The sequence below is a fragment of the Dasypus novemcinctus genome, chromosome 25 (genome assembly GCF_030445035.2).
Source record: "Dasypus novemcinctus isolate mDasNov1 chromosome 25, mDasNov1.1.hap2, whole genome shotgun sequence".
NCBI classification, from domain to species: domain Eukaryota; kingdom Metazoa; phylum Chordata; class Mammalia; order Cingulata; family Dasypodidae; genus Dasypus; species Dasypus novemcinctus.
Window position 1 is genome coordinate 602,213 of NC_080697.1, and position 18,953 is coordinate 621,165.

General features: G+C 38.3%; 1 pseudogene; it reads left to right on the forward strand.

The window, feature by feature from the left end:
• Positions 1-8,272: 8,272 nt before the first annotated feature.
• LOC131276013 (phosphorylated adapter RNA export protein pseudogene) lies at positions 8,273-10,580 on the forward strand (annotated as a pseudogene).
• Positions 10,581-18,953: the final 8,373 nt, after the last annotated feature.

Below are 18,953 nucleotides of genomic sequence, written 5' to 3' on the forward strand. Positions count from 1 at the left end.
GTTGAGCCAAATACCAAAGAAGAGCTGTGGGAAAAAAGATAAAAGAATAGGCAAGAGAGAGACATCAGAGTAATAACACCAACACATTCAGATGCCTAGACATCAGTAAAAAATTACAAGACATACTAGGAAACAGGAAAAGATGGTACAGATGGAAGAACAAACCAAGTATCCTGAAGAGTTACAGGATTTAATACAATTAATCAGTGATAATCACACAATTCTCATAATAAATACTTCAGAGAATTTAAAGAAAATATGACTAAAGAAAGAAAGGATAATAAGAAGACACTGGGAGAGCATAAATAACAATTTGAAAGCCCGCAATGGAAATTAACAGACTTTATGTGAATGAAAGACACAATGGATGAGATTAAAAATACATTAGAGACAACTAAGACTAGATTTGAATTGCCTAAAGACAAAATTAGTGATTTTGAGGACAGAAAATCTGAACTGGAAAAGAAAGGAAAACAGAAAGAGAATAGAATGGAAAAATGGAATAGAGTCTCAGAGTATTGAATGACAATGCAAAATGTACAAACATTTGCATTATTGGAGTCCCAGAAGGAGAAAATGAAAAAGATCCAGAAAGAATATTTGAAGAAATAATGACTGAGAACTTCCCAACCATTATGAAAGATATAAATATCAATATTCAAGAAGGACAATACACCCAAAACAGAATAAATATGAATATACCTACCCCAAGTCACCTACTATTCACAATGACAAATATCAGAGATGGAGGATTCTGAAAGCAGGAGGAGAAAAGCAAAGCATCACATACAAAGGAAATTTGATTAGATTAAGTGCCAACCTCTCATCAGAAACCATGGAGAGAGGAAAGTGGTATGATGCATTTGAGGTACTGAAAAAGAAAAACTGCCAACCAAGAATTCTGTATCCTGCAAAGCTATCCTTCAAAAATGAGAGTAAGTTCAAAGTCTTCACAGACAAACAAAAACTGATAGAATATGTTACCAAAAAACCAACTTTGCAAGAGATACTAAAGCGGTGATGCAATCTTAAAGGAAAAAGCAAGGGTAAGAGATTTGGAGAATAGTTTATCTAAGACCAATGAAGGATAATACACAGCATGAATTATTTGAATCTGTCTTTTTTGACTATCACATAGTTTTAAACACAGAAACATTTACTCTGGAGAAACAGGGTGAAATGCCTGTTTGTAAGATAAGTCTTTCAAATGAAGCATATAAATCTAAATGGTAACATTATTGTATGGTATTTGGACTATGCTTCAATAAGTTATGGTTTATACTTGAGTAAAATTCTGAGCATGCATTTTTTAAAAGATTTATTTATTTCCCCCCTTCATCTCCTCCCACCCTGCTGTTTTTTTTGTTTTTGTTTTTTCTGTTTGTGTGGTCTTCTCATTTTCTCTCTTGAAGAATTCACCTGGATTTGATCCTGAAGACTTCTGATGGGGAGAGAGATTCCCTGTCAATTGTGCCACCTCAGCTCCTGTTTTCCACTGTGCTACACCTTGACTCTCCCCTTGTCTCTCTTCTGATGCATCATCTTCTTGCTTCATGACTCACTTGCATGGGGCACTGACTCACCATGCAGGCACTCATATGGGCACTCATGAGGGCGCTGGCTCACCAAGCAGGCATAATTTCTCTTCTTCTTTTTTACCAGGAGGTCCCAGGGATCAAACCCAGGTCCTCCCATATGGTAGGCAGAAGCTCTATCACTTTGAGCCACATCCACTACACTGAGCATGTTTTTTGATGTATTAATTGAAGTTAATCCAAATATATGGATGGATACATTTTAAAGGCACAACTTGAAAAGCAAATTCTTGAATAGAAAATAACTTGGTCAGTGTTATTAAAATGTTTACTCATTGGCTTTTGTTTTATGATAAAGGATATAAGTGATTGTTTCTCTCCTAGAAATATACTACTGTTACTATTCACTCTGTTTTCCTTGCTTCTCAAGAGTAAGTTTTTCACAAGCTTGGATGCTGTTAATATTCATTTTGTTTCAAAGTTGTAGTTGTGTTATATGCAGAATCTTTGAAACTTCAGGCAAAAATGCCTGCAAATGTGAGCATTCTGAAGTTTTACTTGATTCAAATTCATGATGAAGTTTTGGCTTTAGAGAAATTATAACAATGGTAGGTGCCTCCTTCAGTATTTGTTATATGTGTGAAGTATTGATAAATGTCACAATGATGGTTTTATTTTTTTAGATTATCACTGTAGGTAGGTTAGTCCTTACCATGTGAGAGTCATTTTTTTAAATGTACAATTTTTTTTAATGAGTGAAAATTACAGATACATCATAACAAAGCATTTTGCTACATTTTAAAAAAATAGGGGATGATGTGAGAGAGGCAGGGGGTACATGGGAATCCCTCATGCTTTTGATGTAACTTTTCTGTAATCTAAAACCTCTTTAAAGGTAATGTTTATAAGCACAGTCATCAATATCAAGGGCCCATCAATGGACCATCCTCCCTCACTAAGCTTTGCCCCTGTACTCAGGACTTTTGGTTGTTTCATTGGCGAATGTGGCAAAGCTCTCCAGGATGGGAATTCAATATTCTTGCAATTATTGTATGAATCTCCACCCACCATGACAATGCCCCATGAAATCTCAAATGCATTTATATGCCTTATGTGCATGCCCTAGGTGAGCCGCCTCCCATGTATTCTCCATCACTGACACCCTGCCCCAATGATCCTCCCTTGCCATAGTTGTAACCCTTCTGAGATCCAAAACTTCTTAAAAAATGAAGCCAACAAAATAACCAAATACAATTAGTAAGAAAATGAAATAATGATAGTTTTCAAAACAAAATACAAAAAATTTTTAAAAAATAGAAACAAAAAGAACTGGAATAATGAAAAATATTTTTTTAAATTCTACCTTTTAATATTACTTCTAACTTTACTACTATTTTATTATTATGCTTTTTCTCTACTGACATCTAATTTTCTCTGGTGCTAATTTTTTTTTCCTCAAGGGAACATGGACAACAGCAAGGAAATAGACTAAGAGGAACAAAGTGTCAAAGTGAAAACTTACCACACAAACCAAAACAATGACAAAATAAAACCCTAGAGTAGAAAGAGAAGCTAATCAACTGAAAAACCCATCAGGATAAACTCACTTCTAGATACCAACAAAAAATTACAACCCATACTAAGAAACAGGAAGACATGACTTAGTCCAAAGTATAAAGTAGGGAAGCAGATGTGGCTCAAGCAATTGGGCTCCTGTCTACCATAGAGGAGGTCCAGGCTCAGTTTCTGGGGTCTCCTGGTGAAGGCAAGGTGGCCCATGTGGTAAGCTGGCCCAAGCAGAGAGTTGGCCCATGTGGAGTGCAGATCATGCAGAATGCTGGCCCATGCAGGAGTGCTGGCCCACATGAGTGCTGGCCCATATGGAGAGTGATGCAGTAAGATGACTCAACAAAAAGAGACACAGAAGAGAGACAGTAAGACACAGCAGACCAAAAAACTGAGGTGGCACAAGAGATTGAGTGCTTCTCTCCCACTCTAGAATGTTCCAGCATCAGTTCCCAGTGCTGCCTAAAGAGAAGTCAAACAAGCACAGAAGAACAAACCGGGAATGGACAGAGAAAGCAGACAGCATGTAACAACAACGAGAAGGGGGAAGAAATAAATAATTAAATAAATATTTTTTAAAGAAAAAACTAATAAACAGGAAGAGATATAGAACAAGGAACAACTAATCAGAGATGTCCAAACAAATATTATGAATCAACTTAATAAACTGAAGGAAGAGATTAAGAATATTAAGAAGACACTGGAAGAAAACACTGAAGAAATTTTAAACACACATGAAAAGATTATGGATATGATGTGATGAATGGCACAATTCAAGAAGTCAAAAACACACTGGAAGCATACAACAGCAGATTTGAACATGCAGAGGAAAGAATCCGTGATGTGGAAGACAGTACATCTGAAATCAAACAGATAGTAGAATTGATTGATAAAAAGAGAAAAAACACAGCAGGGACTTAGAGATTTGAATGACAACATGAAACACACAAACATATACATTAAAGGCATCCCAGAGGGATAAGACCATAAGTTTTTGTATACATCTCCAAGAGCATGATGTAAGAAAGTAAGAAAAAAAAATCTGTTAGACTTCTTCAATGTAAAAAATAATCTATTCTTTGAAAGAAACTTTTAGGAGAATGAAAAGACCAGCCATACACTGGGAGAAAATAGGTGTAAAGCACAAATCTGAAAAAGGATTTGTAACCAAAATCTACAAGAAACTCATTGAATTATTGGTCAAAAGAGGGAAGCAACACAAGTGCCCATCAACCAATGAAAGGCTAAACAAAATGTGCTCTATACACACAGTGAAGTATTATTCAGTCATAAAAAGTTATGAAGTTCTGTCAGCCTTCATGTTACTCAAATGTGGCCAGTCTCGAAGCCAAACTCAGCATGTAAATGCAAGGCCTTCCCCCCAGCGTGGGACATGACACCCGGGGATGAGCCTCCCTGGCAACGAGGGACCACTATCAACTACCAACTGATGATGCAACTGGAAAATGACCTTATACGGAAGGTTCAATGCGGATCAGCAGAATATCCATGTCTACATAAAATACCATGACTTTAAAATGCTGTTTGACCTAAAGTAAGGGGGAAATGGAAAGGAGAAATGAGTTTATATGGCTACGAGTTTCTAAAAAAGAGTCTGGAGGCTGGCAGAAGGTTTGCCCTCATGCACAACTGAGCAGAGTTAGAGAGACAGATAAAGCAGATACAACCCCCAGATATTGGTTCCTTTGAGGGCTAAAGAGACCCATGGGAGTTATGGTCATGGCCGATGGGGTTAACTACCAGGGCAGATGGCCCCTCTTTGGAAATGGTGTTTATGTGTGATGAATCTGGACTCAGATGGGATCTCCCTTCATAAGACTTTCATACTAATGTGCTGGAGGTGCAGTTAATGTTGGGGTTTAAGATATATTTAGGGGATATGAATCTCTGGACTGACAATGTGATAGCCAGATCCTGAGCCTCAACAGACTCCAGCACCTACAATCTGATTTATTGGACTTACCACACTAAGCTAAGATGGAGGTGAAGAAGGACAACCACCACACCATGGAGCCTAGAGTGATTACAAGTGAAAATGGGAGGATTGCATCCAGCATCCAGGTGGAATATGAGCCTCCTCTTGACATAAAGGTGCAATGGACACAACCAATCCAGTGTCCACATAGAAGAGGTGGCATTGGATTGGGAAAAGTGGACATAATGGACAAAGGGTATGGGGAAAGGCAGGAAGAGATGAGAGGTGGAGGCGTCTTCGGGACATGGAGCTGCCCTGGATGGTGCTTCAGAGGTAATCACCGGACATTGTAAATCCTCACAGGGCCTACATGATGGAATAGAGGAGAGTATGGGCCATGATGTGAACCAATGTATATGAGGTGCAGAGGTGCCCAAAGATGTACTTACCAAATCCAATGGATGTGTCATGATGATGGGAACGAGTGTTGTTGGGGGGGGGGGAGAGGGGGGGTGGGGGGGTGGGGTTGAATGGGACCTCACATATATATTTTTAATGTAATATTATTACAAAGTCAATACAAAATAAAAAAATTAAAAAAAAAAAAAAAAAAAAAAGTTATGAAGTTCTGAAACATATGACAATGTGGGTGAACCTTGAAGACATCATATAGAATGAAAGAAGTCTGACATAAAAAGACAAATATTCTATGAACTCGCTGATATGAAATAATTAGAATAAGCAAATTCAAAGAGTCAGAATGTAGAAAATACATCACCAAGGTCCAGATAGCCATAGGGAATGGGGGTTGAATGCTTAAATTACAGGGTTTCTATTCAGGTTGATGGAAGTTTTCATAATGGATGGTGGTGAAGATAATACAACATTGTAAATGTAGTTAACAGCATTGAATTATATATTTGAATGGATTTAAAAGGGAGAAATTTTAGGTTCCATATATTTTACTAGAGTAGAAATTTTTCAAAAATTAATGGACCTGCACAACAAAAACAGTGAACCCTAATGTAAACCATGGAGTATAGTTAATAATACAATGACAAAAATGTACTTTCATCATTTGTATACCACACCAATGGTGTCAATAATAGGGTGGTATACAAGAAATCTGTATGTACAATATTTCTATAAGTATACTACATGTGTAATAAAAAAATCCACAGAAGTCCATAAAAATAACAAAAACAAACAAACAACACACTTTAAAAATGGGAAGAGATTTGAACAGACTCCTCACCAGAGAACAAAGAAGATACACAGATGGCAATTCAGCTTACAAAAAGGTGCTCATTCACACTCATCCTTAGGGAAAAATAAATTAAAACCACTGTGAGATATCACTACACACACATTAGAATGTCTAAAATCCCCGAACCAGACAATACCATATTCAGAGAAGGGTGCAGAACAATAGGAACTCACACACTGCTGGTGGGAATGAAAATATGACAGCACCTTGAAGGCAGTTACTTGTTTCCTTTTTTTCCTCCTCCCTTGCCCTGTGTTTTTGCTTCCTGTGCCCATTCACAGTGTGATCTTCTGTATCTTTGTCTTCTCATCTTTCTCCTCTAGGATTCACCAGGATTTTATCCTGGGTACCTCTGACATGGAGAGATGTTCCCTATCAGTTTGTGACACTTCAGTTCCTGGCCTCTGATATGCTTCACCTTGATGCTCCCCTTTGTCTCTCTTTCATTACTTGATCATCTTGATGTGTAACTCACTTGTGTGGTCACTAGCTCACTATGCAGGCACTCAGCTTGCTGTGCAGACACTCAGCTCATCATGTGGTTACTGTCTCACCACATGGGCACTCACGTGGGCACTCGTCTCTTCATGTATGGGCCCTTCGCTCAATGCATGAGCACTGGCTCACTGTGCAGTCATTGGTTCACCATGTAGGCACTTGGCTCACCATGTAGACACTCACATGGGCACTTAGCTCACCACGTGGGTACTTGGCTCACTGTCTGGGCACCCACTGGGCACTTGGCTCACCATGTGGGCACTCAGCTTGCCACACTGACACACAAATGCCACTGGGTTCACTGTGTGGACAGTCAGCTAACTGTGTGGGCACTTGGTTCACTGTGTGGGCACTTGGCTCACTGCACGGGCACCTGGTTCACTGTGTGGGCACTGGCTTGCCATGCAGGCACACTTTGTCTTCTTTTGCACCAGGAGGCCTTAGGGATTGAACCTGGGTCCTCCCATATAGTAGGCAGAGACCTTAAGACTTTAGCCGCATCTACTTCCCAGTTACTTGCTTCTGACAGAGGTGTTCCTAGGTGTTTACCCAACTGATTTGAAAACTTTTGTCCACACAAAACAAGCATGGAAATGTATATAGCAACTTTTTTCATAATTGCATAACTTGGAGTTAACTAAGATGCCCTCTAATAGGTGATTTGATCAAAATTGTGATACACCGTACAGTGAAATACTATTCAGCAATGAATTCTCAAGTGATGCAAACACATGGATGAATCTTAAGTGCATATAGATAAGTAAAGTTATCCATCAGGTAAGAAGACATATTTTATGTTTCCATTTGTGTGGCATCATGAAAAAGGCAAAATTATGAAAATCATCAACAGATCAGTTGTTGCCAAGGTTTCAGGGTAAGGTTGGGGAAGGGAGATGAGATGAATGGGTGAAGCAATTTGTCTGATAATTTAATGGCAGATTCTTGCCAATCACGTTTGTTAAAACACAGGGATGGAAGTGGATGTAGCTCAAGTGGTTGAGTGCCTGCTTCCCATGTATGCATTTCTGGGTTTGATCCCTGGTACCCATGAAAACAAAACAGACAAAGAAATGAAAAAATCACCTCAGGGTCGCTGTTATAGCTCAATGGTTAAACATTGACTTCCCACAATTTAAAAAAATACAGGAAATTTTAAGGACAAAGAGTGAATCTTTAAACTATTTTTCTTTGACTATTTGGGGCCCCTTGCCCTTCCACATAAATTTCATAGTTGACTGTTCCAAATCAGTAAAAAATGCTGTTGTAACTTTTATTAAGAAGTAAGCCAAAAAAAAAAAAAAAAGAAACTCAGATTCCTGGTGCCACTGATAAGGGTAGAAGCAGTCATAGAAGAATACACAGCAAATGGACACAGAAAACAGACAACTGAGGGGGGGGGGGAGGAGAGAAATAAATAAAAATAAACACATAAATAAAATCTTTAAAAAAAAGGAAGTAAGCAAAATGAAGTAAACAAAATGAACAGACACACAGAACTAGAGCCTGGAAGATAGGTTTACAGGAGTCAGAAATGGAGTAGAGGGTGGTGAACTGGTGGTCATATGGGCAAAATCTATGATAAGAAAAACAAAGAGGCCGCGCCACGGAAAATGGCGCAAGACGCCGGAGCCATGGAAGACGGGCAGCTCTCTGACTCGGATTCCGACATGACGGTGGCTCCTAGCGACAGGCCGCTGCAGGTGCCGAAAGTACTAGATGGGGACATTGCAGTGAGGCGCTTCCAGAGTACTGCAGCAGCAGCCTGTGTACCAGTATCACATTATCGGACTGTTAAAAGTGTGGATTCAAGTGTGGAGAGTTTTCTGATTCAGATGATGATAACTCTCTTTGGAAACGCAAGCGACAAAAATGTTTTAACCCTCCTCCCATACCAGAGCCTTTTCAGTTTGGCCAGAGCAGCCAGAAAACACCTGTTGCTGGAGGAAAGAAGGTTAACAACATATGGGGTGCTGTGCTGCAGGAACAGAGTCAAGATGCAGTGGCCACTGAACTGGGAATTTTGGGAATGGATGGCACTATTGACAAAAGCAGACAATCTGAGACCTACAATTATTTGCTTGCTAAGAAACTTAAGAGGGAATCTCAAGAGTATTCAAAAGAATTAGACAAAGAACTAGATGAATATATGCATGGTGGCAAAAATATGGAATCAAAGGAAGAGGAAAATGGGCAAGGTCATCTTAAACGGAAACGACCTGTCAAAGACAGACTAGGGGACAGGCTAGAAATGAACTATAAAGGCCGGTATGTGATCACAGAGGAAGATTCTCAAGAAAAAGTGGCTGATGAAATTTCTTTCAGGTTGCAGGAACCAAAGAAAGATCTGATAGCCCGAGTAGTAAGGATAATTGGGAACAAAAAGGCAATTGAGCTTCTAATGGAAACTGCAGAAGTTGAACAAAATGGTGGCCTTTTTATAATGAATGGTAGTCGAAGAAGAACGCCAGGTGGAGTTTTTCTGAATCTCCTGAAAAATACTCCCAGTGTCAGTGAGGAGCAAATTAAGGACATTTTCTACATTGAAAATCAGAAGGAATATGAGAATAAAAAAGCTGCTAGGAAGAGGAGAACTCAAGTGTTGGGGAAGAAGATGAAACAAGCTATTAAAAGCTTAAATTTTCAAGAAGATGATGATACATCACGAGAAACTTTTGCAAGTGACACAAATGAGGCCCTGGCCTCTCTTGATGAATCACAAGAAGGACATGGAGAAACAAAGTTGGATGCAGAGGAAGCCATTGAGGTTGATCATTCTCACGATCTGGACATTTTTTAGTACATTTGGACAATTTGAGGAAGAAGGCTTTCTAAAATAACATTGTAATAAATAATTTCTACTGAGATTTGTTTTACTTTGCACTGATAAACATCTGAAGAAAAGAGAACTGTGTTCGTATTTTAAATAAAAATGAATATGTGTGGGGAGATGGCTGATTAAGAAACATTTAAAAATTTCTCATGTCAGACAAGATAGAAGTATATAGCATAGGATTTAATTTCTCAGTCTGTTGCATGTGCTAGTATGTGTATGACTAGTTGATAATCAATTTTGTTTGAGTCATTATAATATGCTATTCAAAGGTTTATTATCTTTTCTGACTTATCTTTGCAATAAGTTATGCCTTGGTTTCAAGACATTCCATTAAAATATCCTAGTGGAACATGTAAATTATTAATCTATTAAAAATGTGTTCAAATTTGGTTTTTCTGTGTTACAAGTACTCAGGCAATTTTAAGGATAGGACACTAAAATTAAAATAGGCTTAGACTGATGGCTCTTCCCACTTACTTGTTTTGCCAGGAGTAAATAAATGTTAGAAGCTTTTCAAAGAATATTGGTTCTTAACTCCAACTTTTTGAATTTTTATTAACTTGGTCATATACTAAAAACTGAATGTGATCCATACTTCTGTGTTACTCTGGACATTAAAAATTTCCCAGTGGCAGCTTGCCTTAGACTGCTTTATCTTACGTTAAGTAATTAAATATTGCAAATGTCACAACTGCATGAAGTTTCAAATTATTAATTTTTATTAATGAAGAAAATAAAGTTAGTTTACTTAAAAAGTTCCAAGAGTTGACTATAGTTACAAAAGTGTATAGGATACAATTATGAGCTATTCTTTATAGACAGTGTACTTGAAGTCTTTCCTGAAATATATGGTTATTGAAGTTGGATCTAAGTTGGAAAAGGAAAATGGTTACTGGTTTTTTTATTTATAAAGAATGCAAAAATAAAGTTAGATTTTTGGCAGTCCTTAAAAAAAAAAAAAAGAAAAGAAAAACAAAGAAAAAAATAGAAAAATAAATCTATCATGAGGTGGAAGGGTGTAGTTGTGCAGTGGATGAGCTTGAGAGAGGTATAGTGCTGTGATACAGTTGGGCAGTGCTGGTGTCCGAAGATGAGTAGGGTGGGAGAGTTGTGCTGGAGTATTCATAAAAGTGGGGGGGAGGGTTGGGGAAAGGGCCAGGTGAACTTGGGGATTAGCAGGTCTGTGGTTTAAACTACAATGTTGGGGATGTACTTTTGGCAGATATAGCAGGGGAGGGGTATGGTGTAGGGCATTGGATGTGGGTGGGTATGTGGGACAAGGTGCACCTGGGGCAGGCATCAATGGAAAATGTAAGAGTTCATCTTGTCATAATGTGTTCTATCAGGGGTTTGTAACTCACACAATAAACAAGAAAATATCAAGCTCCCATCCTTGGGAGTTTGCTGTGTTTTCAATCAGAGGGACAAGAATTCCTTGAGAGCACAGGCAGCACCAGATAAAAGAAAACAGACCAGTATGTCAAACCCTCAATATTATTGGAAGTGACTATGAATATTACTCTTCAAAAATTGAAACTTTGTGGTTACTATAGGTTCTGTGGGGAGGGGTAAGGAAGAACAGAATAGATGGAATGCAGAGCATTTGTACAGCATTAGAATTGTTCAGAATGATGTAGCATATCCCTAAGACATATGAATATGTTCAAGTATTCATGCCACATCGTTTCAGTGGGTGGAGATCCACACAGTAACAGAAAGAATCTTGTATTCCCATAGTGGGGAGTTCTGGTACATTCTTAATAGGACAGCAAGAAGTCCCCAAGTGCAAGGGCAGTGCCCAGTGAAGGAACACAGACCATTATGCCAGGCCCTTGATGTTGATTATTCTACTTACGAACCTTTTGTTGTGAAATTGAAACTTAGCCTACTATTATATATAGCCTAAGAGTTATCTCCTGAAAGGTTCCTTTTTTCTCAAACATGGCATCTCTCTAAGCCAAACTCAGCATATAAATGCACTACCTTTCTTCCGGCATGAGACATGACACCCAAGGTGAGCCTCCCTGACACTGAAGGATTATTACCAAGTGATAAATAGCAATGCATCTGGAAAAGACCTTGACCAAAGGGGAAATGGTAAGACAAAACGAGTTTTATGGCTAAGAGACTTCAGTGTGAGTTGGGAGGTCATTCCAGAGTTTACACTTATATACTTTTCAGAGAGATCTCATTGACTGCCAAAGTAAATATTACCTCAAATAGCAGAGCTCCTGAGGACTCCAGAGATACCCAGAAAATATAAGCAGGGCACACAGCTCAGGAATTCAGCACCCTGTCAGTGGGCCCTACTTTCAAATTTAAGCACTCCAGTGTAACAGAGTAGGTCTCATTTATAGTTTCTCTACAACTGGCTCTTCTGCCCCTTCTACCTGAAAATATTATTAGCACTATACTTGATCAATGTATGTCCCAGAATCTTTGATTTGTCCTTGTACCAGTGGTGTCCTGAATTTCAGCAGAATTGCAATACCTACTCCCCAGTTCACTGGAATCACCCAACAAAACTAACGAGAAGATGGTGATGGACAATGCCCATCCCAAGGAACAGAGAGTGTTTGCAACTGCAAGCAAGATATTTCCATCTATCTGCCCCATGGGATCAAAGCTCCTTCTCAATTAGTAACATAGTGGGAATCACCATCCTCAAATTCTCAAGACTGGGGAAAGAACAATGGACTAAAGTAGACTTATTATTCTACTATAGACTTATTATTCTAGTGATGAAAGAACCCTTATCATTGATACAAAGGCAGTGGCCACCAGAGGTTCTGAGGGGTGGGATATAGATGTAACATGGGGTCATTTTCTGGACATTGGACTTGTCTGCATGACATCGCAGTGGCGGATACAGGCCATTGAATATTTTCTCATAACCTATAAAATTTTGCAGGACAGTATAAATTATAATGTAAACTATAATCCATAGTTGGTAGCAATGCTTCAATATATGTTCCTCAATTGTAACAAATATATCACACTAAGGAGGGATGTTGTTGATTTGGGAAAATCTGGGAGGGGGAGGGAGTGTGGCATATGATATTCTCTTATATTTTAATGTATCATTTATATAATCTAAAGTTTCTTTAAATATAAGAAGAAATTAATTCAAAAAATTTTTTCTGTGGTACTGGGGTTGGGGAATGAACTTGGGACCTCATACATAGAAAGGCAACACTCAATCACTCAGCTACACTGGCTCCCCTGAGTTGTTTTCTTTTGTTTGTTTGTTTGTGGTTTGTTTTCTTTTTCAGAGGTACCAGTGGTCAAACCCAGGAATAGGTATGTGGGAAGCAGGTGCTCAACCACTTAAGCTACATCTGCTCCCCAAGAATGAATCTTAATATACACATATTTAAAAATGATGCAGTATCCCAGTGGATCCTAGGTTGAATGCAGATATAATAAAATATTTTAATTGTTTTACAATATGAAACAAACTCAGAGCAGGCATTGGGGGAAAGGGTGCTGAAACAAAATTTTGGAAAGGAGTGGATTCTGTAAGTCTAATGGCAGAAGGAACTCTAGATGATAAAGTTATTTTCCCCACACAGGGACTACTTAGGAATTCTAAAATCATTATATACATATATAGCAGGAATTGAGCAATTAAGTAAAGAGTTGGAAGATGTTGGAATCAATCTCACTGTTACGAGTGGGAGATTACACAAAAGATTTTGAAGAAGTCTAGAATGATCCATGTGGTAATAGATTGAAGTTGAAGATATCACATGGACTCATGTTTACCTTAATATAGATTCAGGTGGTTCCTTAACACATATTTATTGTTAGATGTATGTACACAGGCTAGTATGCACACATACATTTCCTTGTACTGGGAGCTGAGAGGGCCTAGAAGCCTGGAGATTCCAGTAGCAATCACCATGATTGGCTCCAATGCCTAGGTTTTTCATACAGCTTTCAGTAAAATGAGAAATGGCTGATTTAGAACTGGAGCAGGGAATATGCAAGAACCTCGATATCTTATAAATATTAAATCTTAAAAAAAAAGAAAACATAAATATTAGCATATATTAAAGAAGGGAAAACTGAAAGAGTTTTGAGTGGCCAACACTGCAACAAAGTAAGCAACAAAATATATAAAGTATCTCCATCAAAATTCTAACTGACTTCTTTGCAAAAATGGACAACCTAAGCCCCTCATTCATAGAGAATTGCAAGGAACCCCAAATGGCAAAAGAAACTTGAATAAGAACACAAAGGTGGAGAACTCACACGTCCCAATTTCAAAGCTACAAAGGAAGAGTGTATGGCAGTGACAAAGATAGCAGATGGTTTGATGCTATGTATTCTAGAAAATGTGTTCTTAATCCATTCTTGTGGGTGTAAACTCATTGTAAATAGGACCTTCTAATGACATTACTTCAGTTAAGGTGTGGACCAAATAAATCAGGATTTTTAAAATTTAATTTAATTTTTAAAATTAAATTGTCTTTTAAAAATATATATACATTGATCACAAAAGACGTTAAATTTAAAAAAATAAGAGATTTCCACATACCCTACACCCCACCCTTCCACTCCTTCCACATCAACAACCTCTTTCATCATTGTGGCACATTCATTTCATTTAGTGAATACATTTTGGAGCACTGCTCCAACACATGGATTATAGTTTATATTGTAGTTTACATTCTCCACAAGTACATTCAGTGGGTTATGGCAGGATATATAATGTCCAGCATCTATCCCTGCAATATCATTTAGGACAACTCCAAGTCCTAAAAATGCCCCACATCTCACCTCCTCTTCCCTCTCCCTGCCCTCGGCAACTACTGTGGCCACTTTCTCCAAATCAATGCTAGTTTCTTCCATTACTAGTCACAATAGTTCTATAGTAGAATACCAGTTTTAATGCTATTCCTGTTGTCTACTTATTAAGGTATAAAGAGAAATTGAGATACAGAGAGAAAAAGTCAAGGGAAGGGGTTGGAAGTCAACCAGGGAGGCAGTTGATTTCTTACATCACACCGCATAGAAATTTAACTACAAATGGATCAAAGACCTAAGTGTAGGACGTGTCAATAAACTTTGTAGGTAAAAAAACCCACCTGTAAATCTTTGTAACTTTGGATTAAGCAATGGTTTCCTTCCTGTAAAGAAGATATACAAATATCCAAAGGGCACATGAAGAGATGCTTAAAATCACTGGCCCACTGAAATGCAACTCAAAACCACAGTGAGATACCATTTCACACCTGGCAGAAGGCTAAAATCAAAATCACAGATTATAACAAGTGCGGAAGAGAACACAAGAATCAGAACCCTCATACAATACTGGTCATCATGTAAAATGGTGTAGCTGCTTTGGAAATTCAAGTGGTTGAAAATCACCTTAAAATATGATCTAGGAAGTCCACTCCTAGGTTTATACCTAAGAGAAATGAAAACAATATTTCCCCACACAATGTGTACAATATTACTTGGAGCAATACTCAATAGCCAAAATTGGAAACAACTGAAATATGCCACAAATGAAAAAAGGATAAATAAATGTGTTATAAATGGACAATGGAATATCATTCTACAATAAAATTAAATAAAATAATGACACATGCTAACATGGATGGTCCTAAGTAAAAGAAGCAGGTACATAGGATAAAGTACTGTGAGGCTCCAGTTCAATGAGATGTCCAGAATAGGCAAATCTCTAGACAGACAAGGAGGACCCAGGGATGCCGAGGGCTGGTGGTATTGGGGGTGTTTGGCAGAGATGACACTGTGGGGATCCTTTAGGAGGTAATGAGATGATTTTAAAGATGGTTGTGCTGATGGATGCATAACTCTAACTAAAGTGCATTTTGTGCATTTTGCATGAATTGCATGGTATGTAAATTATATCTCAATAAAACTTTAAAATAAATAGGTAAATAGATTAGTATTGGATTACAGTACAAGGCATAATATAATTACAGTACAAGGCATACCACTATCAATTGAGGATTAGATAAATAAAGGACAGAAAAGAAATCACCCATGAGAAAGAACTGCAAACAATTTATGCAGGTACCAAGCCTTCAAGGAGAAGGAGCATAACTTTCCACTCCTTATGTGTGGGTGGTATATAGTGAATTTCTTCCAGAAAGATCATACAGTAAGGACACACAAAAAGAGAAATTTACAGGGGAGAAATATGACAAAAATGACCTGTAATTTAGATTAACATCAGATACAGTGCTAAAGGATCTTGAGTGCATACACTCCTGACAGATAGTGATGGAAGGGAGCTTTACCTTTATGTGCTTCCTTTGGATGAACCTTGTGTATAGAGCAAATGGTGCTTTCAAGTCCTCTACATGAGGATAAGGTTTCCTTTATATTAAGAGTACAAATGTAATAGGCTGTAACCCTCAGTTCTATAAAACATATAAAATGAATCCATGATGCATCTGCAGTGTGGAATACTCAGCAGCCAGAGCAAGGATGATGTGGAACCATGTGCTGACATGGAAAGATGGTGAGTGAAAAAGCACAAGGACTTGTTCAGTGAATCATTTGTGTTAAATAAAAAAGAAAAGAAAAGAAATAAAAAGGAAAGCAGAGATTTTCTAAGTAATACAATACTCCTTCCATGTTTCTACAGGAAAATGCAAAGGTCAGAAAAATGCATTCTCTCCAAACTGAGGATGGCTGCAGTGGTCTCAGATCACAGGATAAGGCTGAGGGGAGTGATGGTGAAGGAGGACTTCATGTTCTCTATAGCATTTCCAGTGTGAAAACAAGTTAACATGCATGAATTGCTTGTGAATTGAAAGTTAAAAGAAAGGAATACATAGTTACAAGTATAGAAAGTCACAGATGCCTATAACTTAGTTTAAAAGCAAGAAAATAATGTCGTGGAGGGATGGATGGATAGAGGGATAGACAGATGGAATGGCAAGAGATGGAGCAAACTGGTATTGGTAGAATCCATGTGGTGGAAATATAGGTATTATTGGAAGAATTTTACAACTCTCCTGTGTGTATGGAAATTTTCAAAGAAGATGTTTGATACAATGAATTCGAGTAAAAAGCCCCAATCTCCATTTTCTCCCAGCAGGGTGGAGCCTCTGGCATGTGGGGGCCAGCTCACCTGAAGTTCTGACATGGTTTCCAGGAATGGGCAGAGGACAGAGAGGCTCACACTCTGAGCAGTTCTTTGTTTCACAGCAGGCTGCAGACAGACCTGAAAGGGTTTTCTATCACTGGAACAGTGCCATGAATCCTCATTTCACAAGATGCTCACAAGATGCTTTTCAAAGCAATCCTGTGCTTGGTTTCATCATTTCTTTATATCTGTAACAAGGGATAATGGATTATTGCAATTTACAGCAGTGATGCCAAGTTTCCTGTTTAGAATAAATTTACTTAATACTAAAACGTGACTTAAACAGTAACCTTTAAGCTGCCGGAATCTGAATGAGGGAAACACGGATGTTCAAGCATGTAGATAAACACACGTGGGGACTCAGTTGAGGACAGGGGTCCAGAAGGACGGTGGGCAGTGGGGTCTGCCAAGGCCCTGGGTCCCCCGGGATCCTGCCTACCTGCTGCTCCCCTCCCACACATCCACTGGTGAAGCCAAACTGTCTGGGTATTGTCCAGTAATTTCCTCAGGTGCTGGTTCACTTTCTCTGTAAAAAAGTCACAGTGACTTGGAGATCAGAGGGAGGTCAAGCATGAGTCAGCTCAAGTGACTTTTTCTCTTTGTGTTCATAGTTTCAAGGCCACAATTATCAGTAGTGGGCACCATAATGAGGGAGCATATCCACAGACATTTCTACCTCTAGATAAACAGGGGATGATTTTGAGACTATAACATCTTTCCCACCCAAAGCAGGATTCCCTGGTCAGAAGGAGACAATTTTTATCCTGTTTTATTATTCAGTCTAAATATATTCTCTTTTTCTTTGTGATTTCTTTTACTCTTGCTTACTTAGAAAAGCAGTTTTCATTTTTGGAATGAGGGAATATCAGGTTAGGGTTTTATTATTGATTTCTTGTACAAGTACATTATGATCAAAGAACATAATCTGTGTACTTGGATTCCTCAGAAATATTGTGAGAGATGCTTTTGGGGTTAAATAGTGTTAAACTAAAGCCTCTTCTACAGCTCTTAGCATAACTGGCCCATATGGTTTTGATGTTATGGAGTTTGAATTATGAGGATCTTAGACTCCAGGCAGTATCCTCTATCACATTGACCCAGTCAGTAGTTACAGCCAACACACTCCAATCAGGCATTGAACGGAGAGGGCTGCCAAAGACTACCATCTTCTGGCAGACCAAGAAAGTGTACATGAGGAAATCAAAAGTAAATAAGAGAGACTTTTTCCATCCTTTACAGCCTCCCTCCCCAAGGCCCTGGAAAACAGGTCTTCAACCCATTACTGACTACAGGGCCCAGATTTAAGCAACTAATAGCAACAATCCTAAAAACTCAGAACAAGTTCAACCAAGAATCAAAGAACAGCAGTAACACCCTCCCACCACTAAAACTCTCTGAACTTAGAAATCGAGCATCTGATTAAACTTACTACCCCAATCGGATGCTTATCAGCAAAAAATACAAGCCATCTGAGAAAATGGAAGACCTGGCTCAAGAAAAGGAATATTTCAAAGCTCCAGTAGAGATGCAGGATTTGAGACAACTAATTAATGAGATGCACACACATTTCCAAAATTAGATGCATGAGTTAAAAGGCAATATGGCTAAAGAAATAAAGGACATCAAGAAGAAACTTAGTGAGGAAAAGAAGAACTTAAAATCCTGAAGAAAAAAAATAACAGAGCTCATGGGAATTACAGATATGGTAAGTGAGATAAAAAACACACTAGAGGCATACAACAGCAGACTTGAAGTGATATAATGAAAACTAATTGTTACAGAGGAAAGAACAGCTGAAGTTGAAGAGAAAAAAAACAGAAAAAAATTGAGCAAGTGCTCAGAGAGTTGAATGATAACATGAAAGACAACAACATATGTGTCTTGGTAGTTCTGGAATAAGAATAGAAAAGAAAAGGCACAGAAAGAGTATGTGAGGAAATAGTAGCTGAAAATTTCCCAACTCTCATGAAAGAAATGAACTTACATGTGCAAGAAGCACAGAGTTTATCCCAATCGGAATAAATCTGAATAGACCTAATCCAAAACATATGCTACTCAGAATGTCAAACATCAAAGATAAAGAAGAAATTCTGAGAGCAGCAAGGGAGAAGAAAAGCATTATAGATACAAGGGACATCTTGTAAGACTTATGTGGATTTCTCATCAGAAACTATGGAGGCAAGAAGACAGTG